The following is a 17,500-nucleotide window of genomic DNA, read 5'->3' on the forward strand; positions in this document are numbered from 1 at the left end:
ATAAGATTCTTTTCTTGTTTTTAAAGTTTACAGAGAAATCTGAATTTTCAGACCTTTTCATTGTAGTATTATAGGGGCCATTTCATATGACTTACCCTACATAATAATAAACTTTAATGATAAAATGTTGGCTTGATATTCTCCGGTCAGTTTATAAATGTTATTCCTTAAGGGGGGGGCATGTTTTTCACTGCTTTTGAAACTCATTTCTTCCTTTGTTATTGATGTTTCGTCTAAACTGTCATTAGTTAAATTAATTTTCTTTCAAATATAGTAGAATAGAGCCCACAAAGGGAAATCTTATGAGACTGTAAAAGTAGACCATAATTTAGAGGAAATTCAGTGTTCCCTGCTCATGTCATCACTGCAGAGAAACACTTTAATTTGATATGAATTTCTCAAGAGAAACTTCAAATTAACTTAGATTTAGCTATGTTTGAGGTATGATAAGTGAAGATGGCAAAATAGACTATTCTTTGCTGACTCCAGTGTTTCAGTGTTGGTGCTTCTATATGTTCTTTTTTATTTTCTGCTCAGGCTAAATAAATGCCAATATTCACCTTGAAAGAGTCATCATAAAGAAATCCCCTTGGGATATAAAAAATATACTTCTCTCATCCTCCTTCCAAACAGTGTCAGATGAAGTTAAAAGACCCAGTAAATGTGCTAAAATCTGCTTATGTGATTTTTTTTTTTTTGTATAAGTGAGCAGTCATCACCTACTGTCAAAATACGCCGCATACAAAATATGTGATGCTTTGTAATATACCGTATGTGTGTGACACAAAAAAAGTTTATAAGCCAGTCCTGCAGTTTCTTTGTATGACTTGAAAGTTTGTGCAAATTGCTGGATGCTAGTATTGTAAATTATGCTTTGGACCATATTTTACAATATTGTACAGCAAACTCTATGGCTAAAGGCCAGATACAGTTTCATGTGAACCTCAAACTTGCAATTCAGTTTTATAACTCAGTGCTTGCAATTTACTTTGGTTTCATTTTGGGGAGTGTAATGTTACTTTCAGCTGCAAGGAACACAGAGCAGAATGGCTAGATAACTAAATGGCAGGAGGTTTATATGCTTGGCAGGAGGGGATTTGGTGCAAAACTTGGCATAAGGTCATTTAATAATTATGTAAACACTATTCCCAACACACTCACTCATATACACCCATTGAGGATGCAGAAGAAGCATCTTGCTGTACACTAAAACAACAAAATTGAAGAGGGCAATTCACAGGCTGCTTTACTCTGCAGCAGTCCCCCTGACAATGTCAACAGAGTACTGCTAAGGTTGTAAAGTTTCCTAAAACTCTGGAGGATGCCTGTTTGGTCCCTGAGGAGATGGGCTTCAGCTGGGTGTCACAGTAACAGGTAGGTGAAAGGTTGCCATTTGACAGCAGGGGACAAATTCGCTGGGGGTTTGCATTTCCATGTGCCCTACAGAGAGATAACAAGTGGTGCTTTAGGGCCCAGTTACCAGTATAGCAACATTAAGAACGCAGCCTAAATATCTCAGAAACAGGATTCTTCAGTATAATGGCACACAGTTCTGTTTAGTTTACATTTTAAAACGAATTTGAAAACTAGGGTTGGCATTTCCTTGGGTCTATTTGTTCAGTGATAGACCATGGCATGCCATTACTGGAGCAGGAAGAGAAAAAGTGGGGTAACAACATAATCCTGCTATTTCTATGAAAAACCTAGGAGTGGCTGCTTCAGCAAGGTAATGATTCTGGGACATCATTTAGCCTCACACACACAGCTGCCAAGAGCACAGTCAGGCCATTCTCAGAGATGGGTGACCGTACCAAATGCCAAGGCTTATGGAGAGGCAGAAATAAGTGGGCAGCCTGCTAAGCACTTGTTATCCAGAAGAACCCAGTGTCCTTGGGTTGGGGACATTACTGAATTGCCAGTCTGCATATCTTCTTCAGCATTCTGCTGATCAATTAATGCAGTAGTTGCCCCTTGTCCATTTTACCTATTGACAACAAAGGCCTGTCCCTGATTCCTCTTTATGCACAGAACACAACTCAATGGTCAAAACTGTCATGGTCTTAAAGAAAAGCAGTCTATAGTGGTGCCTTGGGCCATTGGATGCCCCTGTAGGAGTATCTTGTCTTCCTGGCCACAACAGGGTATATGCGTGTCATTATAGCAGAAAGCTTGGTCTGTGGTCTTTTCTTGGATGCTACGCATATAACTGGTCTTCCTTGACCTTTGTATTTTTTTATCCATGTGCCAAGCCTCCTCACTGTTCCCTTAGCAAACTGGACCTTTGCCTTCTAAAAAGAACTCTCTCACTGTTTTTGGACTTTAGACTTTAGCAATATTATTTAAATGGTTTATTTATATTATCTAGTCTAGTCCAGCAAGTCTTCTGAACAAAATAATTTAGTGGAAATTTTAGCAAAATACTCCAAACAGACCACTTGAGAGCTTGCACACAGCATGGTAAATGTTGTAGCATGGAATTTTCTGGAAGGTCCCTACATTCAAAAATCCCCAGTGAACTGTTCTAAAGAGCATCTATTCCCACATAAAGGTACATAGGACTGGTGCAGGACCAGGCCAAGCTACTATTGCTACTACTTATATTTATAGCTCATTCACACACCCAAACTTTCAGTCAGCAACAGTGTTGAAATCATAAACCAATTTCAATTATTTAAACCACTCGCATCCACTCCTACCCCTGGTCAACAAAATGCAATTGCAACCATGTTTTATGCCTCCTCTTATTGATATCAATCTCTAGTATAGTTGAGCTTCTAGAGAACGTATTGTCAAATTTAAGAGGCAGCCATCAAGAATACTGGCTGTGAACATCCTTGCAATCAACTCAGAATTCAAAGCAGTGCTAAGAAGGTAACTCCATCAGTACAAGCATTTCTGCTTGACTGATGGAACAATCGCCCCTCTCCTTCTCCATACACTGTTCTGGGAATTCTCCCAATCATCCCCTTGCCACCACAGCCAATTTGGTGTGTGTGCAGGAGGCACACCCCTTGCACTAGCAGGACTTATTGCTCTAGCTCCTGTAGCACAACTATTTCACTGAATCTGGCCCATTCTATTTGTAGAACTGGGGTTGCAGAAGCTATCCCCCAGGTTTAAGGGTTTCCCTCCCGCCTTAATGGCATTTTGAGTCCTTGGCCACTTGGACTCCTGACCGAGTCAATTTATAAAAATAACAAGTTTGTATTATCAAATATAGGTAATCTGTCCAGGAAACGCTAGCCTTTTAAACAGATTTCTTCATCATATACAGCAATCACAGAGACATGTTCAAGAGATATTATAAAACCACATTAAAGCACAATGGGCTATATCCAGCTAACTCACATTCATAGAAGACCTACTGAAACTGAGTTTGTCAAGTGCAGTAGTTTCAATGGGTGTGCTCTTGAATGTGAGCTAATCACATGCAACCTAAAACAAGTTGGAAACAATTATCCTTCAAACAATAAAACATAGCAGTGCCAAGTAAAAACTTGGACAACCGATTAATGTATTTCAAAAGTACAGGAGAATAGTTCCACTGCCAAGTTAAAATGTAATCCCATATGGAAAGAGAATTCCATAGACAAGAAGACTCTACCTCGTACCACCAGGCAGTGAACCATACCTGCCTGGACCTGGGCTAGTTGATCTGGGAGGTGCTCAGATTGAAAACCAGGTCAGATAATTAAGGGTCTTTTGCACTGGCAACTGAAAGGTGAAGTCATCATTTTATGAAATTTAATGTAATACCAGGCATTTTCAATAATTTTACCTATTTGTTGTCATAGATTTGTACTTAAATATGCTGTGTGTATTTTGAATTATTAGCTTATTCTGATTAATCTATGGGAAATAAGAACAGAGAAGTATAGATGGTGTCCGATGAACATTTTGCTAGTTATAGCCAGCAACTTCTATCAAACCAGGAAGACATTAGGAAACCAGTGTGACCTACCACCATCAGAAGAAGACAGGCTCCAACATTTTGTGCCACTTTAAAACTTTTGAACAGTCAACAAGGGAAACTCCATGTGTACAACCTAGGTTCAGTCTGATAGAAGCTGCTGCAGACATCTAAGCACGTCTGGCCATTGGCACAAACTGGGCATTCAGGCTCAGTGAGGAATCTCAGGAACACTACATGGTTGCAAGCGTCAGTGAGTTATAGGAAGCTGAACAGCACAAATTATGGCAGTCCAAGTCTCCCATTCCAAAGTTACATCCAAATGCAAGTCTTGCTTATACTTCTGTCTTAATGGAGTTAAATTCAGTTCAAATATCCAGCCTCTAATCATAGGAAGTCACTGGGAAGCCACTGACATTGCAGGATCTGAGTCAGATAAAAACAATACTGCTAAGTATCATCAGTATACGGATGGCATTGCAATTTCACTCAGTAACCAGGCACAGCTTCAAGGGTCAGCAACAGACACTTGCCAAAAGCCCATACTCTACTAGAGACGCCTACTACAAATCTCTGGCCTCCTGGTCCTGCTGCTATCCCCCTTCTTGCTATTGCTATTGCTGTCTGTCACTCCCCTCTGTGGCTGAGCTACTAATGAAAAGGGAGTAAAGAGATGGGCACAATGAGGGAGAGGGGACCACTGAGAGCATCTTGTCCAATTACCCTCAAAACTTATGGCCACCACTGACTTTTTGGACAAGATGGAATAAATGTACTTCAGCTATAAAGCTGTAGGTGATATTCTTTCACTACTTCTTCTGGGGCTACTTCAATGGGAGTACTATGAAAATTGTCACTCTAAATTGAGATACTTTTGAAGATACGGTTTAGGCAGAGTCTATGGTTTAAAGCACATTTCACCAACCTGGTGCCCTCCAGCTGTTTTGGACAACTCCCATGGCAATGTTGACTGGGGCTAATGGGAGGTGTAGTCCAAAACATCTGGAGGGCACCAGGTTGGGTAATGCTGATTTAGAGTGATGGATCTTGGATTTGCAGATCAAGCAGACTTTCCAAGCAAGGTGGGAATGATGCTTTTTAAGCAGTTGCAGCACAGAACAACTGCAGCCTCCATCCCTTATTTCTGAACTGAGCAATCATAGATAAGAGGAAGTAGAGGGGAGGTGCGGACAGTAGTAACAACCTGAGAGTGAGCAGTTTCCAAGAACAATGTGGAGGGAAAAGAAAAGTGGGTTAGGAAGTAGAAGAACAGGAAGGAGTTTAGTATTTGAGAGGAATAGAATCAGCAGTAGTGAGGAATAATACCTTGCTGCAGCAGGAAGCAAAGACCAGCAGTTGGGAGGTATATGTTTGGGTGGCTCTTGACCACAGACGTTCCTGTAGTAAACTCTCCAGCTTATGAAAATAAGGCAGTCTCTCATCTATATTCCTAAGATTTGCAGTCTTATTAACATGTACTCTGGACTTCATCATTTCAATTCGGCTACTTCAGAGTACAAGGTTTTGAGGCTTCAGCCAAGTACCCTGATATCACAATCACTGCTTTTCCAAGAAGGAGAGACTTTATAAACATATTTCCTCCAGCATCTTCCATGCATAACCAGCCTGAGGGTGATGGAAAGGTTGCATCTCCCTCACATGCTCTAGTTCAAGTAGCTATTCATGCATTTCAAACAAATACAGATTAGGGAGCAAGGAAGTCAAAAGGCTGATCTCTTGCAGTTTCAATGATGACTTTTGCATTTCTTTAACATATTCCTAAGAACATTCTGTTTTAGGGAAAACATTTCTATGCCTTGAATAGCATATTACTAAGAACATTCATTATCCAGCTTTATGGCATCATTAACAATTATTTATGTTAACAAGATATAAAACCTGGGATGTTGCTTCTTTATATATATATAAACTACCTTGAAAATTCAACTGAAGTGCTGTGTATAAACACCTAAAATAAATAAATGTTAAAGTTGCCACATGAATTATCAGTGTAACAATTGTGTGGTTTTTGTTTTTGCCATAATTGCCTTTTTGTAGAAACTAATGCTTTACAATCAGAAATGTGAGCAGGAAATCTACGTTCAGTATTCAGAACAACTTTCGATTAGATGGTCATGGAGTTAACACACTACCTCATGCCTCTACAGCCACTTTGGTCACGGCATTTTGCACATGAGTTGGAATTTCTGGACTGTCTTTAAGGGCAACCCCAAAGAGAGCACATTGCAATAGACCAACTTTACTGTTACCAGAGAATGAGTAACCATGGTCAAGCTACTTCTGTCCAGAAATAATCACAGTTGGTTCATCCAGCCAAAGATGAACTTAGCCAATGAGCCCACATGAGCCCAAAATGACAATGAGGTTCCAGAAGCACATTCAAACTACGTACCTAATCTTTAAGGGGAGTACAACCCCATCAAGAACAGGTAGTTAGTATTTCCAACTCCCCATAGCAGCTCCGTCTTGTCTGGATTCAGCTTCAATTAACTGGCCCCCATCCAGTCCATTACCACCTCCAGACCCAGGTTCAGGAGCTGGTATAATGAAACAGAGGGATAGATGTAGGTGTCATCAGCATATTGATGACACTTTGTTCCCAATCCCTTGATGACTGTTTCCAGCAGCTTCATACAGATGTAATAGCAACAAGACTGAACCCTGTGGGACTCTGCAGGAAAGTTCCCATAATGCCATGCAGAAGTTACTGAATGGTATTATCTGGAACTATTATTGGAGGTAGGAGCATAACCACTGCAAAGCAGTGCCTCCAACTTACCGTACTTAGATAGCCTGGAAGATACCATGCTCAAGGAAAATCAACAGGGTTACATTCACCATAGCCCTCCCTGGCACAGGTCATTGACCAACAAAGTTTCAGTCCCAAAACTCAATTTGAAGCTAGACTGATGAGTGTCTAGATTGTCAGATTGTCAGTATGGTTCCGAATGCCAGTTGCAAGAAATCACAAATGGAGAGTGCTACTGAAGTCAAGTCCTACTTTTGGGCTTCCCACAGGCATCTGGCTGGCCCACTGGTCTGATCCAGAAAGCTCTTCTTCTGGTCTTATGATAATCAGTTTCATGACTGGAAAGACAGAGATCAGCTAACAAAGGCAGTATGTGGCAGATCCCCTGGTATTGGCAGGAGGGCAGAGGCTGCCACATGTTTACATGTTATCTACCCTGGGCTATTGTCTGATCCATGCATCTTATATCAGTACAGATTTTCAATGCAGCTACGAGGAGTAACACTGGATCCAAGTAAAGAAAAAGAGCACGGTTGGGAAGGCAGCTAAGATTCCTTTCTGTGCAGAGCTGGGGAGACACCTCCATGTGTGACTCTCGAAGGGGGAGGGGAAGACCATCTGGACCACAGAGCAACTTACACACAATTACTTAATTGCAGTTTTGAATGAAATTGTCCATCATAAAAGATGCCTGAAGAATTTTGACTTTAACAGCCTGCCTGAAGGAGCTATAATATACCACTGTTATCGTTTGTCTTAATTTTTATTTCTCAATCACAAACTGTAGCCTCCACTTCAGAAATATTTGGGATTTAGTTTTAATTGTACTGCTTTCAACACACACATAACATATCTCTTTGTGTTGAAAGCATCACGGTGATTTATCCTCATTATTGTGTAAATAGGTTTCGGCAGTTCTCAGTAAATAAAACAAAGAGTGACAGGAGGAAAAGGGGGAATTTGCTTTCCTACCAATTAGAGTAGCCTTAGGCAGTACTTTTAAGAGGAGATAAATCCTGCAAATCACTAAAATGATCCTGTCACATGCACCAAATATTAAAATCACACAGCGGCACACTTCATACAGTTTGCTTTGGTTTAATGAGTTGGGGTGGGCTTCGTCATGAGGTTTGCTTCTCACAGTTGGGGACTGTTGATTGACAGTGGAGATCATGCCCAACTGCAGCTTCCTAACCAGTAGGGCCAGATGGAAAATTGCAATTCACGTTTAATATGCAGTTTTTCAGAGAATGAAAATTCCCAAATTGTCTTTTCACCTCCTACCTCTAAAATTCTTTCCCTTAATAAATGCAGAATATGCTACGTATTAGCCAAGAATGCTTTACTCCACCCCCTCTCTTTCCAAAAGTATTAAAACGAAACATGGATGAGATCCCTATTAAGCCACCAACCTGTTAACTTCTTCAATTATGTAAGTTTTTCAAAGATTAAAAGATAAGTTTATGGAACATATGCTGTGATGCCCAAACACTTTAAAGGGAATATCAAGGTAATGATGCTGCCTCACAATAAAAAGAATATGGGAACCATCTGCTTGACTAAGTGCACATTCTGTTTGTCAAATTTGCCTGAGTTTTTAATCCTGTACAAATGAAATGGTGCACTTTTGACTTCTGAAGTATTGCAACAATGTGTGTTTGTCAAATATTTTCACATTTAGTTAGCCGAAAGTTCTTATCACTTTGGGGAGGGGGTTGAATTCTTTTCTAACCACTGAAGCATTGTGCACTATATATTGAAGAATATATTGTAAAGGCACAGTTTATATTGGGGTTATAATGGCAAACAAGATGTGGAAGACGCAGAACGTGCTGCTCTAAGAGTTCCTATAACAGATAACCTTACGACAACAGCTTTAGTAAGTGTATCCTATTTTCAGCGACTACCTTTTCTCCCTTTTCTTCCTGCAGTCAAGTTTTACACGTTGACATTTATACTTAGTACGATGAGCAATGATTGCTACCTTGTTACAGTGTTTTCTCTCTTTCTTTCTTTTATCCAACCCCCCCCCCGCTCCCCGCCCTTTTTGGTGCAATGCTTTATGAGAGTGAAATGTATGACAGGAACCCCAGTAACCTGAGCCCCTGGGTCAGTAATGTATTAAAACAAAACAAGACACACATGGCTTAAGCACAGCAAGAAATCATGCAAGAATGGGAGTTTCAGACAGGCTAAGATAAAGAAGGCCTACCTAACAGCTGCAATTATAGCCCTAGTTATATGAGTCAATCCATTATTGCATATGGGCTTGACAAATTACCATCAACGCCAAAATAGAACAACAGTGAAGCAATTTAGGTTTGATTTTTTTTATTTTTTTATTGTAAGCTCCATTGAAATGAATTGAGCTTACTGCAGAATACATGATCTTCAGATCGTTTGGTGTAGCAGACATTTTGGGAAGCTGGTATTTTCAAATGTACATATGAATACAATTATTGGAAAATAATTGGAAAATATTGTTTCAAATGAGCTGCAGAAATTCAGGAACTAAAACATACAGTTAAATTGCGATTCTTATTGTTAGCTTTTCAGCAATGCATTTTAAATCACAAAGCTGAAATATGAGAATAATTTATTTTAGCATTAAATGACTCTTAACAATGAATACTTCCAGCGACAGATTACTTTTCTCCTATTTCTTTCCTGTAAATCACTTGAGAAAGTGTTTGTTTCAATTTACTCTTGGCCTTATCTCTACGATCTCTCACATATGCACTATCTTATTTAATATCTTTTTCAGCCTTTTAGTTTTGTCCAAGGGTGGATTCACATATCCATGGGCTGTTGACCTGTAATGTACATTTCTGTGCCATGCCAAAGATGACAGGTTTTGCTATAATCCTCAACCACATGTAATTTCTCTCCATGCATACAGGTGTACATTTATATATGATCATTTTCAGTTACTTTGGACAAATGCAAGGAGATACTATGCAGAAAACAACAGCAGCTCAAGGCACAGGTACCTGAATCAGAAAATATAAGTGGTTCCCTGTATGATTACAAAAGTGTAATAATAAATTAAGGCTGCAATCTACTTATGCCTACTGCTATACTTACTGAATGGGACATACTTTTGAGTAGACACGTATAAGATTGCACTGTTGGAAATACACTGATATAGTTCATTAGTGCTGGGAAAGGGGAGGCTCTAAACTGAGGCTGCTAGGGGAGATGGGGTTTGCGGCAGGTGAGAGTGACTCCAAAGGGGGAACATCAAAGACATTTGGGTCATGTCATTGGGACTCACCCTCTTTGTATTCATTTCATCCCCCTGGTATTTTCAAGGGGAGGAGGGAGTTGTCAACTTTTTATCTCAGCCATTTCCAGAACGAGAGAAATGCTGTTCTAGAGCCAGCCAACCCCCTGGCTTTGTAATGATGTTGGTAAATGTCAGGTCTGTCCAGAATAAAATTTTGTCCATGATCTGATTGTGGATGAGAGAGCTGACTTGGCGTGCATGCCCATGTCAGAGGGTCAAGGAAAGGGAGTCACGATCATCCACAAAGCAGTGTACTGGATTGTTTTTCATTGTTGTGGCCTAATGATACGGACAAACTACTTTAAAAATTCCTGGAATTCACATTCCAGAGCACTTTCACTTCTTATAGCTATCCATAGAGGGTTGCCTGGGTAGGTCCAGGGCATGGGCGTAGCTGAGGGGGGCAGTTGCCCCCCCATCAAGTAAAACAATAGAAATACTTAACTAACTGACCAATCACATTGGTTTTGCTCCACCTAACAAAAGTCCTAGCTATGTCCATAGTCCAGGGAGTGATCAACTTCTAACTGGAGAAGGACATACCATCTTGAAGGATGCAGTGGCAAGTCCTCTTCTTAAGAAACCACCCCTGACCCAGAAGTTAGTTAAAAGACTACTGCTCAGTAGCAAACATTTGTCAGGAGACAGATGTGGGGAGTGCGACCCTTTTCATTTTCCTAGTTGTAATAGTTATTTGTTTTGAAGTGTTTTAAAGATTTATTTTTATATTGTTATAACCCACCCTTAGGACCTTTTGGTGATGGGCGGGTAATAAACCTAACAACAACAACACTACCACCAACAACAACAACAGGCATTTTTAGTCTGGTAAAGAGGAGGCTGAGAAGAGATATGGCATTATTGAGTATTTACAAACAAACTGTAACAGATTAAAACATTGGCAGGACTATTGTAAAAACCTGCAGTTTAAAACGTGTGTGTGTGTGTTTTATATTAGAATAGACAAATAAAAGAATAAGTTAAGACAATTTGGAGTATGCAGGAAAGGACAAAAATAAATGTAAGGAACTGCAGAAAAAGGGGGAAGGGGGTCAAACTGAAAATGTTAAAACTTGGCAAAATAATTGTTGTAATGTATATAAATGAAAATTATAAATAAAAATCATAAATAAGAGAAGAGATATGACAGCCACCATCATATATCTAAAGTGCTGTCACATGGTGGATGAAGGAAGCTTGTTTTCTCCTGCTCTGGAGGCTAGGATGGAAACCAATGGATTCAAGTTACAAGAAAGGAGATTTTGACTAAACTTCAGGAAGAACTTTCTGAAAGTAAGAGCGGTTCAACAGTGGAACAGACTCCCATGAGAGGTGGGGGAGCCGCCTTCTTTGGAGGTTTTAAAGCTAAGGTTGGATGGCCATATGTCTGTATGATATAGTTGAGATTCCCGCATTGCAGGGGTTTGGACTAGATAACCCTCACAGTCCCTTCCAACTCTACAATTCTATGATTCTACTATTCTATGATGTCTACTCAGCTGTAACGCTTATTGAGTTGAATGAAACTTACTCACAGCTAAATGCGTATAGGATTTCAGCCTACATCTTAAGACCAGGCAGGGTACTTCTTTAAATAATACATTTGCTCAAGTTAACTGTCAAACAAAGAATTATTCAAAAAAGATATCAATATTAAGACTGAAAAGTAGTTCAAATATCTAAAACCCATTCTTTACAAAGCAGCCCCTGTGTGTGAGAAAGAGATAGACACAGACAGAGAAGGAAGGAAAGGGCAATGACTGCATTCTTTTGATTAAGAAAAACCCTATTTTTTAAAAGGTGCCACTATTATGATTTTACATGTCAGTCCTAAACATGTTTAGCTGGAAATCGGTACTAGACTGCAATTGTAATGATGCTTTGGTATGCCCTGTTGTGTGGAGAGAGTCTCCTCCTTTAAATTCCTGGGAGTTTACCTTAGTGAGAACCTCACTTGGAAGATCAACATAACTCAGGTGGTCAGAAAGGCCCAACAGAGACTCCATTTCCTCAGGGTCTTGCAAAAGAATAATGTTAAACAACAACTGATGAACTCCCTTTACCGGTCCACAATATAAAGTGTCCTTTCATATTGTATCACAGTGTGGTATGCTGGCCTGACAGCCACGGACAGAAAGTCTCTACAGAGGGTGGTGAATACAGCCCATGATATCATGGGCTGTCCCTTGAGTTATCGCAAGGGATCGTTGCCTTAGGAGAGCGAGAAAAATTCTCAGGGATGGCTCACACCCGTGCCATTACCTCTTTAATCTTCTACCCTTGGGCAGGAGATATAGAAGTATAATCAGTCGTACCAACAGGCTAAAAAAGAGCTTCTATCCACAGGCTGTTAGGCTGTTGAACGGAAAATAACATAGCGAAATTGACTTGCGAGGTGGTGTGTTGTTTGATAAGAGATTGAGTGTTTTTTTTGGGGGGGAAGCTCGTTTAATTTCATTGAACACAGGTTGTACAATGACAATAAAGGTGTTGTTGTTGTTTATGTGCTGTGAATTGCTTTGGGCATATCTATGTTGGAAAGTGGCAAACAAAACAATAATAAGCAATAAATACTTGTTTTCACTGGAATTTTCTTCCAAGTAAGGGTCAAATGCAGAGATATATTCCATTCGCATCCTGTTATTATCATCCATATTTCTTAAAGATGGGAATGATTCACAAGTTACTTTTCATGGAAAATAACCATGACACATTCCTCTCATATACAATCCTCCCATTATAAATGCTACTGGAGTTGTCTGAGAAACAGCAATGTGGAACTGGTAAACAAGCCACACAGGTAACATTCGATCTGGGCCATTCGAAGAGCTACATTTGACATATAGTCTCCAAGAATAACTCCTCTTTAATTTCAATGGTCAGCCCTAGCTGTCAAATTTAGAGTAGGTGCAAGGCTCCATCCAGAACAATGAAATGGCTTCTAGGCAAATAATTGCATCAAGGAAAAGACACCAAGGTGTCATTTATAATTACTCTATCCACCTGCCTCAGACTTCCTGCTCTTTGTAAAATATCAGTAAAAATAAACTGAAAATAAACAGAGAGGAAACAATACATGTAAAGACAATTCCTAGAACAGTAGCAAATTAGGCTCTTAGTCTGTGTGCTACATATTCCATAAACATTTAGTAGTTTACAAATCCCCAGAATTATCATTTTAAAGAAATCCTAGTTGTTTCATTTATTGTGGTGTGTATGAGTGTGCACGTGTATGTACATAGATTTTTGGAATTTTTTTCAATTTGTTTTCTCTGCCAAAGATACCATCACTACTTTTCAATATTCTGAATTCACACACTCATTCACACACATACACACACATACACACGCTTTCTATTTCTCCCCTCCTCTCCCACCATTTGCTACTGGCTTAAAACTGTAGTTTTTAGAAATGTAGTTTAAACATACATCTAATGGAAAACATAATCAGACCTGTGACTTTCCAATGTATTAGGCTGTGCCATTTTTATTTTATTATTAATTTGATATCAACCTGAGCAGAATTCAAGAGTGATTTTCACAATATGATTTACATACTGGACTGAGTGTATATTTAAAATAATTTGGACTGAATTATTCTTAGTAGAATAGATGGCCACAGGAAAAAGATCGGGAAATAAAAGCAGCTTTAGTCAGAATCTAAGCAATTTGCTGCCAAATACGAGCAGCATTTCCCCAGATTATAATTTACACTGTATTAACTGTCAAGAGTACTTTTGAGAAATATAGATAACAATTCAGATGCAATCGATAGGTAGTGACAGTTGATTTTAAAGCTTAATGCAAGACAAGGAAAAAATGACTGGTGTATCAGCTCTGGAAGAATAAATTTGTTTTGTATTTGATTTTTGTGTTAAATTTATTACTGCCAAGAACAGCTCTTTCAATAATAATAAGAACAAGATTGTGAAATTGCAACATGTTTGTCTCCCACAGTTTTCACTGCATATCCAATATAAAATGATGTCCCTTCTCAGTACTATAAATAGATCAAATTAAACTGCTCTATGTTCCTTTACTATAACCACTTCCTTAAGCCCGTTTTTCTGCCCCACCAAATTAAAAAAAATAAAAACCCAACCTTCAACCCAATTTACCATAATTAAAAATCCTCTGCAGTTAATTCTATATCTTCATCTTCTGGGAGCACAAAGAATATCTATTTTGTGAAACGTTATATAGATTTTTATGTCTATATAATTTTTGAGCCATCCAATCACCACCAACAAAAACCATAAAGCAAGAGGTTCAGACATATGATTGAGGAGAGTTGATATATCCTTGTCATAGTCAATAGAAGCCTTTTTTTCCAATTCTGTCAAAATGTCTAGTGTATATAATGTTAGGTTTTGATGTTGCTTCTGTACAATACCACAAGAAACTTACTTGACAAATATCAGGGAGAAAAAATTTCCCCTCTAGCCCAACTCTATTACACTGCTTATTCTATCGCTACAGCTGGGGATGCCTCTCAGCAGAACTGTACACTCAAAAAATCTACCAGCATGGCCAGAAATGAAATGATGAAACTTGCCACCGTTCAAACTTATCCATACTTCTCACTTATGACATGATTGATTTTCCTTCAGAATGCTCAAATATAGGATTGTCTTCCTTCTTTTTTTCACGGTGGTAACAGCTAATGTATACAGCCTTGGCCTGTCTGGGAATGGCAAGAAGTTGACATGTAGAAGAACAACTGAAATGAATACGGATGAAATTTGAAAGTGCAATTTTCCATCTGCCAATCACCTTTTAAAGGCACAAGTTAACCACCAATCAGGAAAATCCTTTGTGAAATCATACTCATTTAGACTTTTCTATTTGATAGGCCAGCTAGCCTCATTAATCAAGCTTTTAGATTCTGATACAAGTCTTGATCAGGTACTCTTGCTTCCCCGCTTGCTTTAGGAATATTGTATCACATTTTCTCAATGAGTTATTGATAATTTATATTCTGAATTTAAAATATATAGTCTCCTTTTAAATAGAATTTGATTAGGTGACTACAAAATCTATTTCCCTTGTTATGGTACATAGCAGATCATTTCCTAGAGCTTGGCTCAGAAGAAAATGTGCGGTATTTCTAGCATTAATAATGTATGGTCACCAAAACCCGTTCTGGCCATAGCTTCAAGATGCTTCGAAATACAGCCAATTAAGGTTTATTTAATTATTAAGGTTGAATAAATAACAGCGAAACATGTTAAAAATCTTTCAGTTTCAGTCAATCATAATAAAAAATTAATGAGACTGGATAGAGAGCCATAAAAACTGATAGACTGCAATCGTGAATTATAAATTGGTATTGATTTTTTTCCTTTGCAATAACACTCTCAGGTAATCGTATGTTGCCACATGTAAAGTGCACTTTCCTGGATGAGACTAATATTAACTATCAAATATATATGAGATGGAGGCATTTATGACACTTCAGATTTCACAAACAAAAAGAAAAAAATACAATTTGTGGAATAATAGCATAGAACACAGAATCCTAGGGTGTTTATGGGAGCAGAAAGGGATCCCACTGTGCCATGAATTCATAAGACAGAGTTACCTTATTCTTCTGCTGCCATTTCTTCTCTGATATGTTACCTTGTTAGTATCACTAAGAAAAGCATAAATATTTTTTATTATTTGTGAGGCTCATCCTGTCTTGCTTAATAGACAGGCCACATGGAGTTAAAGCCATATTATATGGCCTGGTGCAGAAGTGATCATTCAGAAAACCAAAGCACATATTTTATACTGCCTAGCTTTATTAATTCTAAGCCCCCAAGAAATAGTGAGGGGATTTTCCAGTCTTCTTTTTATTGAAGTAACATGGAAACAAATAAGACATTTCCCTAGGCTAGCTCAGATAAAGTGGACAATTACTATTGGCATTCTACATGTAAATATTTAACACTTCACAGCTAGTTTGCACCTAAATGCCCATTAGATGTTGCTACAAGCCTGGACACTATTTCCCCACAGAGCTACATTGGCCTTCCTCCGCAGTGTTTATTGGATTAGGGCTAACACACATCTTGTTCTAAATAGCACTGGAAAGGGACTTGGTTTAAGCGAGAGGAGAGAGAACCTCCCTTCTGACCAAATGGCTTCACTGAGTGACACAAACCAACTCCTCAAAGGAAACTCAAATGAAGCCAGTCACAATAACAGAATTTCTCTTGATCTAGATAATTGATAAGGCTCTGCTGCAGTTCATTAGCTAAAATGATCAGATTTACCCCTTTGAGTAAGAGAGCCTGCACGGACTATGTCAAGGAATAAGAAATCACTCTATATGGCTACTTTCATTCTGTTTCGTGGCACAGAAGGGGGGGGGGGAAGATTCCTTCTAAAACGGTAAGGGCCAATTTCATTTATACCAATGAAACAGTCCCTCTTTCATGTGAACAGAACCTATGTTTATTTCTGTGTAAAATGCATAAGTTTTGTTTATTTTGCTTCTCATTCCCACATATGTTTCATAATATCTCATTACATCAATAGCACGGGTTGTGCAAATCTTCAAGGTAAGTGGGTAGAAAGTGCACATTGTACCAGATTTACAAATGGCAATATTTTAACATATTACTTAGTATGATTTAATGGATTACTTTAGTCAGTACTTATAATTACTTTGGTCATCTTCCACAGGTTATTTTCAGCTTCATCAACAAGTTAGTTAAGCCAAAGTATGTGCTCTTATACTAACATACAATCTAATTCTATGCATCTTTACTCAGAGGTAAGTCCTACTATACTCCAAATGGCTATCTCTCTGGTAAGCATGCATAGGCAACCCTATTGTCTTCCATCTAAAATCAAGTCAATGTAAACTCTGAAATAAGACAGAAGCAGCACCCAATCAAGCTTTGTGGAAAAACAAGCTTTCCCCAAAATGCAGTACAGTGGTACCTCAGTTTAAGAACAGCCCTGTTTACGAACTATTTGGTTTACGAACTCCGCAAAACTGGAAGTAGTGTCCTGGTTTGCGAACTTTACCTTGTTCTAAGAACGGAAGCCGAACGGTGGAAGGGCACTGGGGGCGGGAGGCCTCATTAGGGAAAGTGTGCCTCGGTTTAGTCTTCTTATAAGGACTATTAATTATAATTATTAATTATATTATTATTATTTGTATACTGCCCTATACCCGGGAGTCTCAGGGCGGTTCACAGAATATTTAGGTGAGTAAAGCACAAAGCCTTCATGCCAGAGGATCATGAACCCACCTCTGCACATGCAGGCTCACTGTCTGCAACGTAGAGCATCATTTGCCATTACAAGAAGATGCTAGAAGTCCCTGCTTTGCACATCTCTGTTGATGCCTTTGACATACCTATTGGAGTGAATGCTCCTGGAATGTTAGGTGTTTTCTGTCTCTTCGTTCTCCTAATTAGTGTGTTCTCAGTAGCGATGATAATACAAACACCAACATTTTCAACACTTTAAGAATAAAGAAGAGCTTGGTAATTACTGGTGGTTATTATTTTTTAACTCCGTGAAGTCAACGCAAGGATTT

At 38.8% G+C, this 17,500-nt stretch overlaps 1 protein-coding gene and 1 long non-coding RNA gene across 24 annotated transcripts in view; one reads left to right on the plus strand and one right to left on the minus strand.

The window, feature by feature from the left end:
- The window catches only part of EBF3 (EBF transcription factor 3), a 189,124-nt gene that overhangs the window by 92,934 nt on the left and 78,690 nt on the right, over nucleotides 1–17,500 (minus strand). The gene's annotated exons all lie outside the window — the stretch shown is intronic.
- The window catches only part of LOC309532557, a 40,552-nt gene that overhangs the window by 22,738 nt on the left and 314 nt on the right, over nucleotides 1–17,500 (plus strand). Inside the window, exon 2 of one of the 2 annotated variants that reach the window (XR_014219931.1) lies at nucleotides 11,185–11,298. The exons of the other annotated variant lie outside the window; for it this stretch is intronic. This is a non-coding gene — a long non-coding RNA (uncharacterized lncRNA). The remainder of the gene's footprint in view (nucleotides 1–11,184; nucleotides 11,299–17,500) is intronic. 2 annotated transcript variants of the gene reach the window in all.

The sequence above is a fragment of the Podarcis vaucheri genome, assembly GCF_965113315.1.
Source record: "Podarcis vaucheri genome assembly, chromosome: 5".
Lineage (NCBI taxonomy): Eukaryota > Metazoa > Chordata > Lepidosauria > Squamata > Lacertidae > Podarcis > Podarcis vaucheri.